Source organism: Polypterus senegalus, chromosome 11, assembly GCF_016835505.1.
Source record: "Polypterus senegalus isolate Bchr_013 chromosome 11, ASM1683550v1, whole genome shotgun sequence".
NCBI lineage: Eukaryota > Metazoa > Chordata > Cladistia > Polypteriformes > Polypteridae > Polypterus > Polypterus senegalus.
In genome coordinates this window covers 73,832,848-73,848,541 of record NC_053164.1, presented here as the reverse complement: position 1 = coordinate 73,848,541, position 15,694 = coordinate 73,832,848, and positions in this window count along the sequence as shown.

The window sequence follows — 15,694 nt, the reverse complement described above, 5'->3', positions numbered from 1 at the left end:
GTGCGTCCTGGTCACGTGAAGGGGAGGAATGACGTACTTCCAGGTTGAAGAGAAAGACTTTTACCCTGACCCGGAAGTGGTAAGGATTTGTGGACTGTGGGGCAGAAACACCTCCGGGTCATGGGGTATTAAAGGACTCTGGGAAAGCCCAGACACTGAGCTGAGTCGGGAGGCAGGGTGGCTAAGCGTCTGGGAGAGGAGGATTGTGTATTGTGATTGTTTTTGATTTATCGGAGAATTGGAGGTTTTTTCCAGTTTTTATTGAAATTTAGGCATTTTAAGTCCAATTAATACCCTAAAATAATCTAAAATGGTACAGAGGTAAGTAGTAAACTGCAGTTTTTTTTTTAAATAAGTTTAATAAAAAAAAAAAAGTGTGATTCAGAGTAATACAAAAAGGCCTATTTCATTCAAACAAGTAATGGGTTAACAACCTATAGCTTTTCTGCAGCAACTAAAGTGAATGCAAACAAATTGTATAAGTGTCCCAACTTTTGTTGATTTCTTAAAGACCCTCTATCTGCAGGAAAGCAGTGCTGGAACAAACTGTGTTACTGTACTGTCAGATGCATCACAATCAGAAGTCAAGTCTCTGAGAGTCTACACCTTGTGTGATAGGTGCCTCACAGGACAACAGCTATGAGTGTGTGTGAATATATGTAAGAGTGTGCTCTACAGTGCCCTAGCCTCACATCTACAGTTAGTTTCTGCCTTGACTGTGGTACTTAAGTATTAAGTTTTAGCTCCTCTGAACAGATTCAGAAAGAAAAGAATTCGCTAAATATCAATTAAAAAGTAGGTGTTAATGATACATATTTACAGAGTACAAAGATCAGCACCAATGCAATTGTTTTTCTTCAGACTTCTTATTAATTCCTAATTATATTATATACTGTATTAGTCATGCAACAAGGCAGGAAGAAAAAGTTATATGTCAATCACTATCTTCATAATTTTACCAAACTAATCTAAATCTAGATATAGTTGATTTAGGCATTTGATGATTAAAGAAGCATTTCCATTTTATGTATGATGGAAATGTTTCAGGTACAGAAATAAAATCTGTAAAAAGTAAGAGAATGTCACACATTGTATTAAAACTGTATTCATATGTAATTCAAATAGGCCGTGGGTATTTTTTAAAGTCAATTCTGTTCTTTTTTCATTAGTATGAAACAAGATAGCAGGATTAACTGGAGAAAAATGGATCTTATTACAGATAGTACACATTTTGTTAAGTAAGTATTATATTGTGCTGTCAAAAAGCATCATTTGTGTATTACCAGTGTTTTATATTTCTTTTCATTGTGTAATTAATAGAGTAAAGTGATGCTAAATAAAAAAGCAGTACATAAATAATATATTAAAATAACTTCAAATTTGAAAATTACAATACAAGCATAATTTGACTTATAACATTTTTAAAATGGTTGTGTGATAGACATTAAGTGTTTTGTATTTAAAGTCCTCTTTTGCACACCTCTTTGTTTATTAGAATAGAAGCTGTTATAGTCCTATCCATTGCCACAGAGATCCTGGGGTTTGGATTTTGTTGCTATGAATTGAGAGACAATTTATGTTTCCATTAGATATAGCTGAAAAATAAACAAAGAACATACAATTGAAGCTTTTTTCTAGCCACATTTTGGGAGAACACATGCAGAGAACTGTCAAAGTTTCTTGTTGTTCAATTAAATATCTGGAATTAAAATATGCCTAGAAAAATAGTCCAGTTATGAAACCTGATAAATATCACCGGTCTACAAAAAATATTTTTTCTTTGCTACTGGGAACTTCAGATCAGCAGAGTTTTACACTGATTTCATATATGAAATCGGAATTAAGCTAGCACGTCAGGTTTTTGAAATACACATCATTGATGTTTTGAATATCAATATAATATATCAACATCATATCTGGATTTTGAACTCTGTCTCACCAAAATTGTTTGAATGTCTTTATTCTGAAAACAAACCAGAAGACGATACTAGAGACACTTTAAAACATCCATCCATCCATTTTCCAACCCATTGAATCTGAACACAGGGTCACGGGGGTCTGCTGGAACCAATCCCAGGGTGCAAGGTAGGGACCAATCCTGGGCAGGGAGCCAACCCACCGCAGGACGCATACACCCACACCCACACACCAAGCACAATTTAGAGCCGCCAATCCACCTAACCTGCATGTCTTTGGACTGTGGGAGGAAACCGGAGTACCCTCACGCAGACACGGGGAGAACATGCAAGCTCCATGCAGGGAGGACCTGGGAAGCGAACCTGGGTCTCCTAACTGCAAGGCAGCAGCACTACCACTGCGCCACTGTGCCGCCACTTTAACACATGTTTATGTCAATTTACCGCAATATAAAAGTGAGGTCAGCGTGCCTAAAAATGTTGGAGGCACTCACTTTTGCGCTTGTACTGCACATCCATCTCTCTTTGGAAGAACCAACAGTAGACACCCATCATGCTTGGAGTGAAATTTCCCCAATATCAGTTTTCTATCATGTTTATATCTTGATGAAATCTTTCCTTATGCTCATCGCTGACATCGCCCAGATTTGGTGGAAAAAAGTGGAGATGAGAATGTAAAAAAATGCATCTTCAGGGACCTTCTTGCTCCCATAAGCTGATACACTTTCAGCAGGTTCTCCACAAGCTCAACATAATTCTCTGCTCTGTGATTGCCAAGAAAATTCAGGACAACCCGCACAAATGAGGGTGCTGATTCAGTGGGCTTCAGTTTCCTTTTGAACTCATCGTCAAGCATCAGTTCACGGATTTCAGGAACAATAAAAACACCTTCCTTCATTTTGGCTTCACTTTTCTCGAGACCAAACTCCTTTCTTAAATGCTGAAAAGCATCACCGTTTCTGTCCATCGCCTTGACAAAATTTTCAAAGTAATGGTGAATCTAACGAACAAAATGTCCTGAAATGCAATGTTATGTTTAACAGTAAAAGCTCTGCCTACTGCACCGTCATGTCTGAGTTGTGTCATTATTCTTTAGAGTCATATAACACCTGGTAATCAGTAACAAATATTTTTTCTGCTATTTAAAAATTAATAATAAAATAAAATTAATAATGACAAGGTAAACAACTCACAGCTGTTAATAACATGTGGCATATTCTTTTATCTCAATGGCATCCCTAGTGGAATTACCAGTATTTATCAAAATGGTTATCCACCTTTACTGTCCAGTCACCCTAGTTGTCCAACACCAGGAACATCATAACTAAAAACTGGGACATGCTGGCCGAAAACAGTTTTCAGATTTGGAGTTGGCAAATGAAATCTGTTAAAGTAAAGGTGAAAGACTCCCAGTATCAAAATGCTCGTTGACCAATGTATTCTGTTTTGAATTTTGCCTTTAACTGCTTTGTTGAAGCAGCATCTTTTAAGTTAAAAGCTGACCAAGAAAAAAAATAAGCTACAGTTAAAATCTAAAGATATAATACATGTAACCATAACACTTAAATGAATATGTATCAGTCATCTACTGTACTTACATATTAGGCCAATCTATCCGAATATAAGCCTTTTTCATGTACATTTACTTTAATTCACAATTTTCTTAATTGATTACATTTTTTATACTTGCAGCAAGAGGTCAACAACATGTTGGTGATGTTTTGTTCTGAAAGAGATGTTATAATAACACAAAAACATAAATAAACATAAATAACAACAAAAATGTTCAGTAAAATAAAATCCAGATCTGAAAATATTTTGTCAATATCATGGAGCCTAGACAGAGTTTCATCTTTTCCATTTTAAACGGTTAAGCCATCATTGCATTAAAACAAAAAAGAGACTCCAATGAGCCTGCCTAGCATTTAGTCATTTGCCAGTTCTAAAATAAGTGAGATTCTTATGATTGGTATGTATCACAAAAGGGATTTTGTCCCTGGAGCCAGTGTCTCCAAAGATAGTTTAATAGCCAAGAGTTCATGCTTACCAACATCATAATTTTACTCATCTTTGGAGATTAATAAGCCCTGTATCAGATAATGTTTGAGCAGAATAGCACCTAGCCAAGAGTTCTTGCTTATCAACATCATAGTTTTACTCATCTCTGGAGATTAATAAGCCCTGTATCAGAGAATGTTTGAGGCAGAATAGCACCCACCCCAATACTGGACACAATGACCATTAAATAATGCCTTTAAATGTTCAAATGCTTTGGTGCTTCTGGGGTCTCACAACCAAGAAATATGAAACTCACATTTCTCTAGATTTTAGTCTATGTAAAACTTTTTTGTATGTTAGATACAAGTTTGTTAAGTCTTCAGAAAAGAGTAGGCGTATCATCAGTATAAATCCATAAATAGATTCTGTAAAAATTTACAAAACATCCAGTGCTTTTGCAAGTCCGCATGGTGTTAGGTTATGGTCTTTAGGTGTATTAAATGCCATCTCCCATCATCTCTTCTCTTCTAATTTGGTTGATTAAAGAGTAGATGAGAGGTAGTGGGAATTATGTTAATTATATTTGATTACATTTCCAGTAGTTGATATATAGTCTTTGTCCACCATTCTTTTTATCCACAAAGAAAAACACAGAACCAACAGAAGTGTTTGATGGTGCAATAAAACCATTCTGTAAATTTTCTTGCATGTACTTCTCCATTGCCTTATACTGAGGTTTAGAAAATGCATAGATGTTTCCTTTGTGTAGTCAGGGCATCTGGTAATAATTACAAAATCATATTTTCTACGTGTAGGTACCTCTTGAGGAAAGTCATTGTGAAACACATACTGAAGTTTACTATATTCACGTGGTAGAATACTGATATCAAAGATCGAGTCAGAACCAATTGAAAAAAAATAATAAGTCATAAAACAGAAAGGTATTACATTCTTGCTGCTGGCTGGTGATTAATAAACTGCTGCTATTCAACACAAAGTTGCCAAAGACTTTTATACTGTATGTATGTTACAACTGAAAAAGTTCTGAAGTGAGATGTAGCATATTTTCCATGTAAATGTACCTTTTAATTTGATAAGTGCTTCAGAACTCATGTTTTGCAATAAAACAAATTTCTTGTAATTTTTACATCTGATAAGTGACTGTCACAAAAGCATGGTGCATAAGTTTATTTATTGTTCATACCTGGGAAGGGTAATAATATATTGATTTAGGGTTCCTTTAGAAATTATGAATAAAGATCAGATAGTTTGACACTTAGCAAGACTTTGAGCTTTTCTCTGTTTATTGTCTTTTAGATCACTTCACCACAGTCTGACTGGACAGTGTGAAGAGATTCATCCAGTGAAAGGAAGAGGCTTATATCTATCAATACCAAAGAATGTCGTGGAATCTTGGTTTTGTGATGACATCACTATTTGCGCTTGGGCAGCTGTATGCCCATGTCTCAGACAACACCCATATATACCTGCCAGAATTGGCAAAATCAGCATATCCTTAATGTGATTTGCATTTATTACATTTGAAACCAATTTCATAAAAGTAATAGGTATGACGTGCAAGCGATTGAAAGTGGAGAAATGTAAAGGAAAGTTAAATGTATCCACAGTGCTGTATACTTTTTTCTAATTTTCTAATTACAGTACTGGAAACAAATGAAATTTATTCATATACTGTGTCTTAAAATTTCAAGAAATATTTTATAAAGTTTGTGAACACTGATTAAGTGGAATTATTTGTAGTTTTATTTTAAGATATAAAATTATATTTCTGTTCTTGCAATCAATGTGTATATTCTGAATTCCTTGACCTGCATACATATTTGTTTATGGACCCTCTCATCTGCCATTGCTTTTTGAAAATAATTGCAATAATATGCAATTCCTACAAAGCATGTGTCATTTGCTAAACTGGGATCAATATGATCTTCGAGGTGTTACATATGTTGACACTTCATTAATAGAAGGTACTGTTTACTTGACCTCCAATAAACTCAAGACATGAATACTAGGATGTATAAGATACAGCTGAATTTATAGTGCATGAGGTGAAGTAGTTTGAAATATATGAATACATATACTTGCAAAGGAACAGAACCAAAATCTTGCTATACATAAGAGATATTCTAATCTAATGAAGTAAATGATCCAGAAGAACAAAGACCAATTACCTCATTATTCACAACTTATGATCACTTTACAGATTTCAAGTAATTTACCTCTGGCTACAATACCAACATACCATTTGGTCTTTGCCCAAACTTAATAACCTAGCTATAGAGTCAATTAACACTATAATACATCATATATTTATACTTTCACAGACTTCTCTATAATTAGAAACTTAACTTTCCATTTCTGGGTTTACCGTCAGTTATTTATTTGATAGAGAGATTATGATTTGGCCTTCAAGTTGGTTCCAAGACCTTTGTTGTATATTCTTTTGTCTAGTGCCCCTTTTATAACTGTATTCAAGGTTTAAGTTTTTGTTTGTCATGTTTACATAGTTGCTTTATTATTTGCTTTAATAACAGAAAGAAATGAAACAAATCAAATCTATTATAAAATATTTACATGATTTTGAAAAAAAGATCTGTTGATTACAGTACTTCTAGCACTTTGATAGTGTATATTTACCTAGTATGATTAAATGATACATATGAAACCTCCACACTTTTTTTTAAAAAGACATATACCAATACCTGGAGTGATTTGTGTGTTTTTTAAAGCAACCATCCTCCCTTATTTAGTTAAATTCTGCATGTCATGTGTGTCTCTCAACAGTTGATGATTTCCAGTTTTTTTTTTAACATTTCCCACTGACGGGCTGCATGGTGGCGCAGTGGTAGCGCTGCTGCCTTGCAGTTAGGAGACCCGGGTTTGCTTCCTGTGTCTTCCCTGTGTGGAGTATGCATGTTCTCCCCGTGTCAGCATGGGTTTCCTCCGGGTGCTCCGGTTTCCTCCCACCGTCCAAAGACATGCAGGTTAGGTGGATTGGCGATCCTAAATTGTCCCTAGTGTATGCTTGGTGTGTGTCCTGCAGTGGGCTGGTGCCCTTCCCGGGATTGGTTCCTGCCTTGTGCCCTGTGTTGGCTGGGATTGGCTCCAGCAGACCCCGTGACCCTGTGTTTGGATTCAGTGTGTTGGAAAATGGATGGATGGATGGATTTCCCGCTGACACACACTTAACAAATCATCCACCCCCAATAACATTAGCTGCATGTTTGCCAACTACTAAACTACTAGTTGAAGTTGAAAGCAATGACAGACTGGATCATACTATGACAGAAGAAGAACATGGTGTCCCTGTCCACTTTAAATAGTCAGGAGTTTACAGAGGAGATATAAGCTCTGATTGTATTTACAGTGTATGTTTTTTGTATTTGCATTCCAATTAAGATTGTTATCTAGAGTTTCTAAGTATTTATATTCAGTCACTATTCCTATCTCCTTCTCCAGAATAGTGATAGGTGAACATGAATATTTTTGTCTCTTTAATTTAAATACTATTTCTTTGGTCTTTTTGACATTCAGACTAAGATGGTTCTTATTGCACCAGTTTACCAACAGTCAACTTAAGTTAAATTTTTACTCATCATAATAGCTATAAACCTTTTAACTATAGTGGAAATCTATTGTACATTTATAGAAATAACTAGCCACGCAACCTGTCTGATGGTTTGAAATGTAAGAAATTAACATTGACCTCAGTATTAACGTTTGCAGTGCACCATTTTAATGTATTTTGTAATGCATCCACCTTAATAAAACAATATGGGCCTGTGTATCTGTGTGCCCTTCTGGTTGATATGTCTGTATCATTCCAACACATGGCACATCACAGACATTAACACTGCTTTTGTAAATCTCATACCAAATGAAATATAGCAGAGACATATTCATTGCATTTTTTATTCCAATAGATGCATCACAAATACTTGGAATAATGCATTTTATTACTACAAATGTTTGTGATGTGTCATCTGTTGAACTGACAGAGACATGGCAACCAGACGAGTACACAGATATTTATCCTTTTATTAAGGTAAACAGAAGTATTTCAATAAAAAGTAGAAACAAAAACAAAATAAACTAAGTTTAAGCATATGAGTTTTAATAGAAGACAAGTCACATTTGCCCTTTTCCTAAGACTGTGTTCTCTATTTATTAATTTTGCTTTCTGTTGTAATCAGATGTTTTGCATTTTTTGTCATTTTGTAAGCTGTCATTGGGGTAGCAGCCTTACAAATATCGAGTCCCGGAATTGTGTGCTTTATGCAGAAAATGCAAGTTTTGTCCACATTTGCTTGAGTTTTCTAATTACAAACTGATGATAGTAAAGTGTTGTCTTTCAATTCTTTATTTAGTCCTTAAAAGAAGGTAAAATTGTCTGCTGTTAATACAACAGATCAATTACTATAAGAACAAAAAAATATTCAAATGGGAAATCCTTGAGTTTTTAAATTTGCATACAATATTCTACAAAGAACAAATAATCAATGCCTCTTTTATAAAAAAGTTCTTGTTACTTCTTAAATTGTATAGATAGTTAAGCTATTGAATATATTGTGTAGTTTTTTATTTTCTGTTTTTGTCTTTACTATTTTGTAGCTTTTTAGTCATTCTCTTTAAACAACTCAGTTATACAGTTATAAGTTTTCAACTTTTTTCTGCTCTATATTAGTATATATAATATTTGTCAATGTGTGTATACAATTTAAGTACTTATGACCTTGTATTAAATCCATTAAACGTGCATTTGTAACTTGGCCAAAAATGATGATAATGGCATCTGTGTTTCAAATTATGAATTCTTAAACTATTCACTTGTTGGCCACCATTGCTCTTGGTCTGTGTTTTAATATAATTAGTAATTTATATATTCTACATTTAATGAATAAATGACATGACAGATATTGCCAGATGTCTTTAGGTTATTAGTAATAATATAATTTTTTTTCAATATTATGTGAAATGTTAATTTGTTGTGTACGCTAATGGACCTTGCTTATGTTTAAAAGGCCAAGCCAGGTGTGATGTTAGCTACATTGTACCTTCTGACCAGAAAAACAGTGTTGAACAGACCCTTTGCATTTTTCTGTTTTTTGAATGCAAAACTACTTTTCAGCCAGAGCTTTCAGGACTTATTGGTATGTAGAAAATGTTTTTTATATTGCATAATTTATTTTTATGTAAACGTTAACTAGAAAAAATATTTCTGACGATGTGCTGTAGAATTAAAAAAAATATAATTGAAAGATTAAAACAAAAATAAGAAGTGGCTAGCACTGCTTCATTAAATATTACATTACTGTATAGTTATTTAAGTATTACTCATACACAAAATCACAATGAAACAGCAGATTCACTGGGAATATAACAAATGCATCTTTCAGTATTTTTAAAAATATTTCTGTAACTATTTATACTACAGTTAAATGTCTTTTAGCAAATCTAACAAGCATTGCTGACATATTCATTTTGTAAAGTAAATATTAAGAACTTCTTGGATTTATGGCAGTTTTTTATGGATTTAAAACTAGAGTCATGTTGTTGTTATTGGCTTTCTGATAGAGAAGGGCCTTTGTGATTTCCATCCACATCCAGAAAAAATTCCATGGCAAACAAAAGAATTGTATGCAAAAGTTATATCATTATTATAAATACTGTAGATACTCGAGTATTAGTCGATCTCGCAGATAAGTCGAGTGTATTTTTAAGCTGAAAATTACGAAATTTGTTATGACTCGCGTATAGATAGATAGATAGATAGATAGATAGAAGTCGAGGGTAAAACTTGACAGCTATCAAATTCTTTGAATTTCATAATTATACCCAATGTACCTGGGCCCAGACTTTCAACATTTTAATCTTTGAAGAATTTTAGAAAGTCAAAATTAAAACTCCAAAAACATTTTTATTTATTCACTTAAAGTTAGAATATTTCAAATAAATTCATATCAAAGTCCCTCGCATATAATAAAGTGGTCCTAAGTGTCTTCTTCAAATCCTTCAAAGTCTGATTCTTCGTCATCAGAATGTCCGAATAAAACGTGAAAGTCTTCTTCTGTGATGTCGTCAGCATAAACATCGTCCTCTTCGCTGTCGCCATCTGTTGAATCATCTGCTGCTGATTCTTTGTCTTCATAGATGGCATCATCTTCTGATCCATCCATAGCATTACTGATGCCGCATTTCAAGAACGACTTTTTGATCATTTCTGGTGGAATTGAGTCCCAAGCTTTGTACCATCTGCCAAGCAAGAGAGGACAACGGTGAAATGGGTTTTTTCATGGCCCGTTGTCTTAATAAGTACGGTCTTCTCACCAATACCTGCTACAGTTTGATTCCCTGGCATATCAAATGTCATTGGCGTTTCATCCATGTTACCAATGTTACTGAGATCAAAGTCATGCCTTTGTCTTTGCTTGATAATAAATTTATGAAAGGAACTGACCTTTTCTTGTAGATCTTTCGGCAGCTTCTGCACAATTTTTGTTTGCTGACGAAGGCACGGCCCATATCTGTTCATAAACCGCGCACACCAGCTGGCCGATGCTTGAAATTCCAACAAAGGCTTACCATTGATCGTTAAATACTTTCCTTCTTTTGCCAAATGAAGTGCCCGTATCCGAATGCTTGAACAAGTCACAATGTATCCATTTTGCCTGCATTCCATAATCCAGTCATTCAAGTCCTTTTCCAGACCACTGAAAGGTGAAAGTCCAAAACGCAATGCTTTCTTAGACTTTGGCATTGCTTGTAGAGATGACTTATTTTTTATCCAATTTCTTACGAGTTTTTCGCTAACGCAAAACTCTCTGCCAGCCACACAATTATTAGTTTCCTCAGCACGCTGAATAACTTTCAGTTTGAACGATGCTGGATACAAAGCTCTTGTCTTCTTTTCAGAACTCATGATCATACTGGTAAGAAGTTTAACTTAATATATTGATCTATTTTACTAATAAACTGCAATTAAATATACGTAGGCTAATAATGCAGAGCAAGCTTCTTCCAACGAATTGCGGTTCCAGTGTTTCGCATTTCCTTTATAATGTAAGCAGGAGTTCATATCAGGAAATTCCAATAAAGTTAATTGATAGATTGTTTAAGGGAGGAGAAATTTGGTGAGCGGAGTTGGATGAAAAAAAAAAAAAGAGAAGTGCTTTTTTGTGTAGCTCAGTACGGTATGTCCACAGTTGTATACAAATGTATGTATGGCAAATGGTCCACAAAACTGGGGTGACCATCTCTTTGTGCCTTTCCACACATCGAAGACTCAGTCGGCTACGCTACATAGGTCGCCCGCAAGCCAAGAAGAACCGATGCCGAATTCTGGTAAGGAGAGTAGCGGACTCTTAACACCCGCTCTTACAATAATGACTAACCCCCACCGTGTGTAGGCCTAATTGAGCAGTCAAAGCATATCAGGTAGGTGAAACTAAACTGAACCACAGTATCGGATGACAATGGTTATCAACTAATAGAGCGATAGCCAATAGCTCAAGTCATCTGGACTCGCCTCATTTAGCTTGAGCAATAAAAAATTTAAATGAAATGTTCATTGTATTGTATGTTGGTCCGTGTTTTATGATAGTTGGCACTACAAATTACAGTCAGTGGATTTCAAATTTCGTAGACTCATGTTTTGTAATTTAAGTAAAACCTGTTTATAAGCGTTAGATGCTAGGCGATTTAATGGAATATTAATGGTGGGCGCTAACTTAAACAACAAGCAAGTATATACGGTAAAACATCAGAAACGGATAAGCAATTGTGAATAAAATGGTACAAATGAAGAAGTAATGTAAAACTAAAAAATGCAACCAGTGTCATTCCCCCCACTCTTTGTGTCTGTCCCTCTCTCTCTCTGTGTACCCTGTATGCTTCCTTCCTTCTCACTTCCCAGTTCTAAGCCTAATGCATCCTCTGCAGGTAGTGATTTCTGGCTAAGACCCATAAGCATTTCTAGGGTAACTAGCAGGTCTTCTTTGAATAGAGGTACACCAAGTTAAAATCCCTCTTAAATGTCTTTTGGCCTATTTACAACTTTTCAGCATAGGAATATGTGATATAACATAATGGGCTGGAGAGATCCAACTTAATTATTACTAGTCCTTCCACATATCATCTTAAAAAAGACAACATGGTCTCAGTTCTCCCAAAACTTGAACCATACACTTGCACCTTCAGTCAGCCAGGAAGTATTCTACTCTTCTGCCAGCCCTCAATGGGCTTTCTGTCTTAGTCTGATTGTCTTATTTCAGACTTGTACTGGGTAACTTGTCCTGCTATACCCATAGCTTATATCCTTATGTTAGGAGCTTTCTTCTACAAAGTATTATGCCTGGCTATAAGTAGGCAGAAAGAGGTGCTTAAAAACATAAACGGATGGGACATGGTAATCAAATAACACACCATAGTCAAAACCAAACGTCCCAATAATCTTAAATACTAAAAGAGTACAATGAAATCATTATAAATACCTAGACCCAGTATGTTATCCTAACTCATAGTCCAAAATTGACTTACACTATTCTGTAACTTGTAACACTTTATACTAGAAAAACACCTGATAGAATATCCACAATCTAGGATACAGATTACATAACACTTTAGGTTCATAAAGCATTGCACCTATGACATAATGAATGTGACTTCCAAGGGCACATCCATAACAACTATATGACCCATCACAGTAAAGTGAAATACCAAAAACCCAGGAAAAAACTGTTAAAGAAGACACAAGTTACTCCTTCCTGCACTGGCATGTTGATTTTTTTGCCGTAATCAATGCATATTTTCTCTCTCTCTCTGCTGTGTTTGATCTTTTCTGTGTTCTGTGCCTCATCACCTTTTCCTCTTTTGCATCTCCTTGCCATCCAGAAAACTCATCACAAGTGCATATGGCACATTTTTAGAGTATCTTTAATGACTATGTTATAATTATAATGAAAGTAGCCTGGGTTTACATAAAATAATATTGCTTTCAACACAGTAATTAGCACTCATATAGTGCAGCTCCAGTAAACAGAGTTCTAATCCCAATTCGTGTTTGTGAGGAGTCAAACCATTTTGTCATGTGAGTTTTCTTCCAAAGGAAATGCGGGTTAGGTTGATTAGTTGATGCTGTTGTAAGCAAGTGTGCCCTGCAATTGGTTTTTGCCCTGTTCAGAGTTGGTTTCTTCTTTATGATAGGATAGTTTCTGATTCATCATATTCCCATATTGTATTAATTGTATTAAGTGGTACCAGGAAATAGATCAGTGTTTTCTTCATACAGTAATTTTATATCATCAGTTATAGCGTCTATGTCTAATATATGCTATGTTTTATGATGGAAAACCCACCTCTTTCACTGAATATTAAATGTACATCTTTCTTCAAATACCTATAGTTATATTTTGTGACCTCTTAGCCTATGATTAATTATTAATAATTATTAGTACAGAGTATTTGTGATTTGATTATACAGTATCTTTCTGTAGAAGTCAATCTGGAATTTCATATTAGACTGCCAAATCAGCTGAAGATATCTCAGCTTAATCTTTATTTCACCACTGTCAGGGGTGGATTCTTTGTGTTTTGGGCGTACCTTGTCCTTTGGTATGTCAGAGGACTGGGATTCTGTGATGTTTGGCTTTAGCCTCATTAAGATTTGGCACGAGAAGGGAAAGAGAGTTATATTAATGTATTTATTTCATCCCCATAATTGTAAGGGTCAGTTTATTGGCTAGGTTACCAATCATAATACCCGGCAATAAATATTTAAAAAGACTGCATCTACAAACAGAATTTAATCTTTTGATAACAAGAGAAGCAGAATGACTTATTTTTAGATCACAAACATGGAGAGAAGGCTAATAAGATTTTAGGTCAACAAATCCATAAACAGGGAGTTCTGCAAAGCAATGCAATAATAGGAAATACCTGTGCAACTGGAAATAAAATTATAAAGCATAAAGAGGTAAGTTTCACATTTAAAGAGTGCTATAAATCATTTAAAGAGTACTATAAATCCTTAAATTCCTCTAAGTGTAAAGAAAATAAGTCACAAACTAAGGAATTTCTTTGATAAAATACCAATGTCATATTCTTAGTGTAGAAGAACTTGATAAACCTCAGACACTTTTTGACTTTTCTAGAGTCTCAGTAAGAATGTGTTGTATTCTGTAATTTTCAATAAATTTATTATGTTTTTCCTTAATATATTCTTGGCTTTATATATGGAAGCTGAGTTTTTTATGCAAGATTTTAGAATATTTAGTCAGAAATTATGTATCTGACTTATTTTAAGGGAGTATATTTTGTTTACATTTTGCTGTGATGCCATTTTCTTTTCCTGTTGAGCATCTCTATTTATAGCCTTTTGTTTTTGCATATTCTTTTGTAATTTTTCCCAGAATACACTGGAATGTGCTCATTTGTGACATCATCAAGGCAACATTTTAATGTTTGTCCTCAGCAGTGGCAGGGTATCTGAGGTTTCTGAATATAAAAAGGGCTGCAGCAATCGGTTTTTAAGTAATTACATATTACAGCAATTATTCAATCTATTGAGTAATAAGATTAGAAATACTTTTGCTTTATTTAAGAGCAATAGTAAATATGCAAAAATAAAAAAGACCTCTCTTAAAATTAACAGCTAACTGATTTCCTTTTTTAGAAAAAAACATGTTTTGCTTAAATTGCATATGATACAATTATTTGTCAAAACTAATCCCATTTAGTGAATTTAAGTGCCATATTATGTTCTGGGGTTTAAAGAAAACACTGAAACACAAAAATAAATAAATTCAAAAATAATATATCAATTACAAAGTACTTTAAAAAGGGTATTCATACAGCCTAAAACTAAGGCATAAATCAATAATAATAACACATACAAATGCCTTTAAGTTGTACAATTTGACTTTCAGAATTACAAGTTTCAACCTAACTACAGCTCAGGCATAACATAAGTCTTTTAATGTATTTTTAGAAGGTTTTCTGGCATTTGTAGGAGGTAGATATGGTGTATGTTTGTGTGCGTGAGTCTTTGAAGGAGCATGTGGTGGTTGCAATGAAGAAAAGTGAGCATATTGACATGATTAGAACTGCTCTGCGCATTGATGCAATCTGATGAATGTTGCTGGAATACATAAAAAGGAATTTGCCAGTGTTGGATAGCATACTGCATTTATTTTCCACCATGATAGTGCATTTTCCTTTTTGGCCAGGGGATGTTCTCTTAAATACGTCAAGACCTTTTTCTGCATATCTTGGTTTAACTGCTGCCCATTATACTCTTCACAACTGGTGCTGGATTGTGATGATGATCCCAGTATGTTGACGAAGACAACCCTTGAGACGCGCTACAGGGTTATCTTGTGCTGTGCTGGAGACTCCAGTTTCACTTATATTGGGCTGCCTTGCTTCCTTTTTGAGACCACAGCAATGGTTTGTATTGTGCTTTGGACCTTGAATGCTTCATTAGCATTCAAGAACAAGTTTTCTAAACCTGGGGTCCAGAGTAGCAGCAATTAGAACTGTTTTTAGAGATTCAGGTTGAAACGCAGATAGTTCTTGTCATCTTGCTGTAATCTGTTCTGCCACATGAGCTTGGTATGACCTTATTGGTGCAGTTTTAAAAGCTCAACTCTGTATGGACTTCTTATGGCTTTATATTAGCTGTGAAAGTGAAGAGTTGGTAACATATTGTTGCTCACTCAGAAACACCATAGCTCCTTCAAATTGCTTAAGGGCCTAAAACAGCTCCT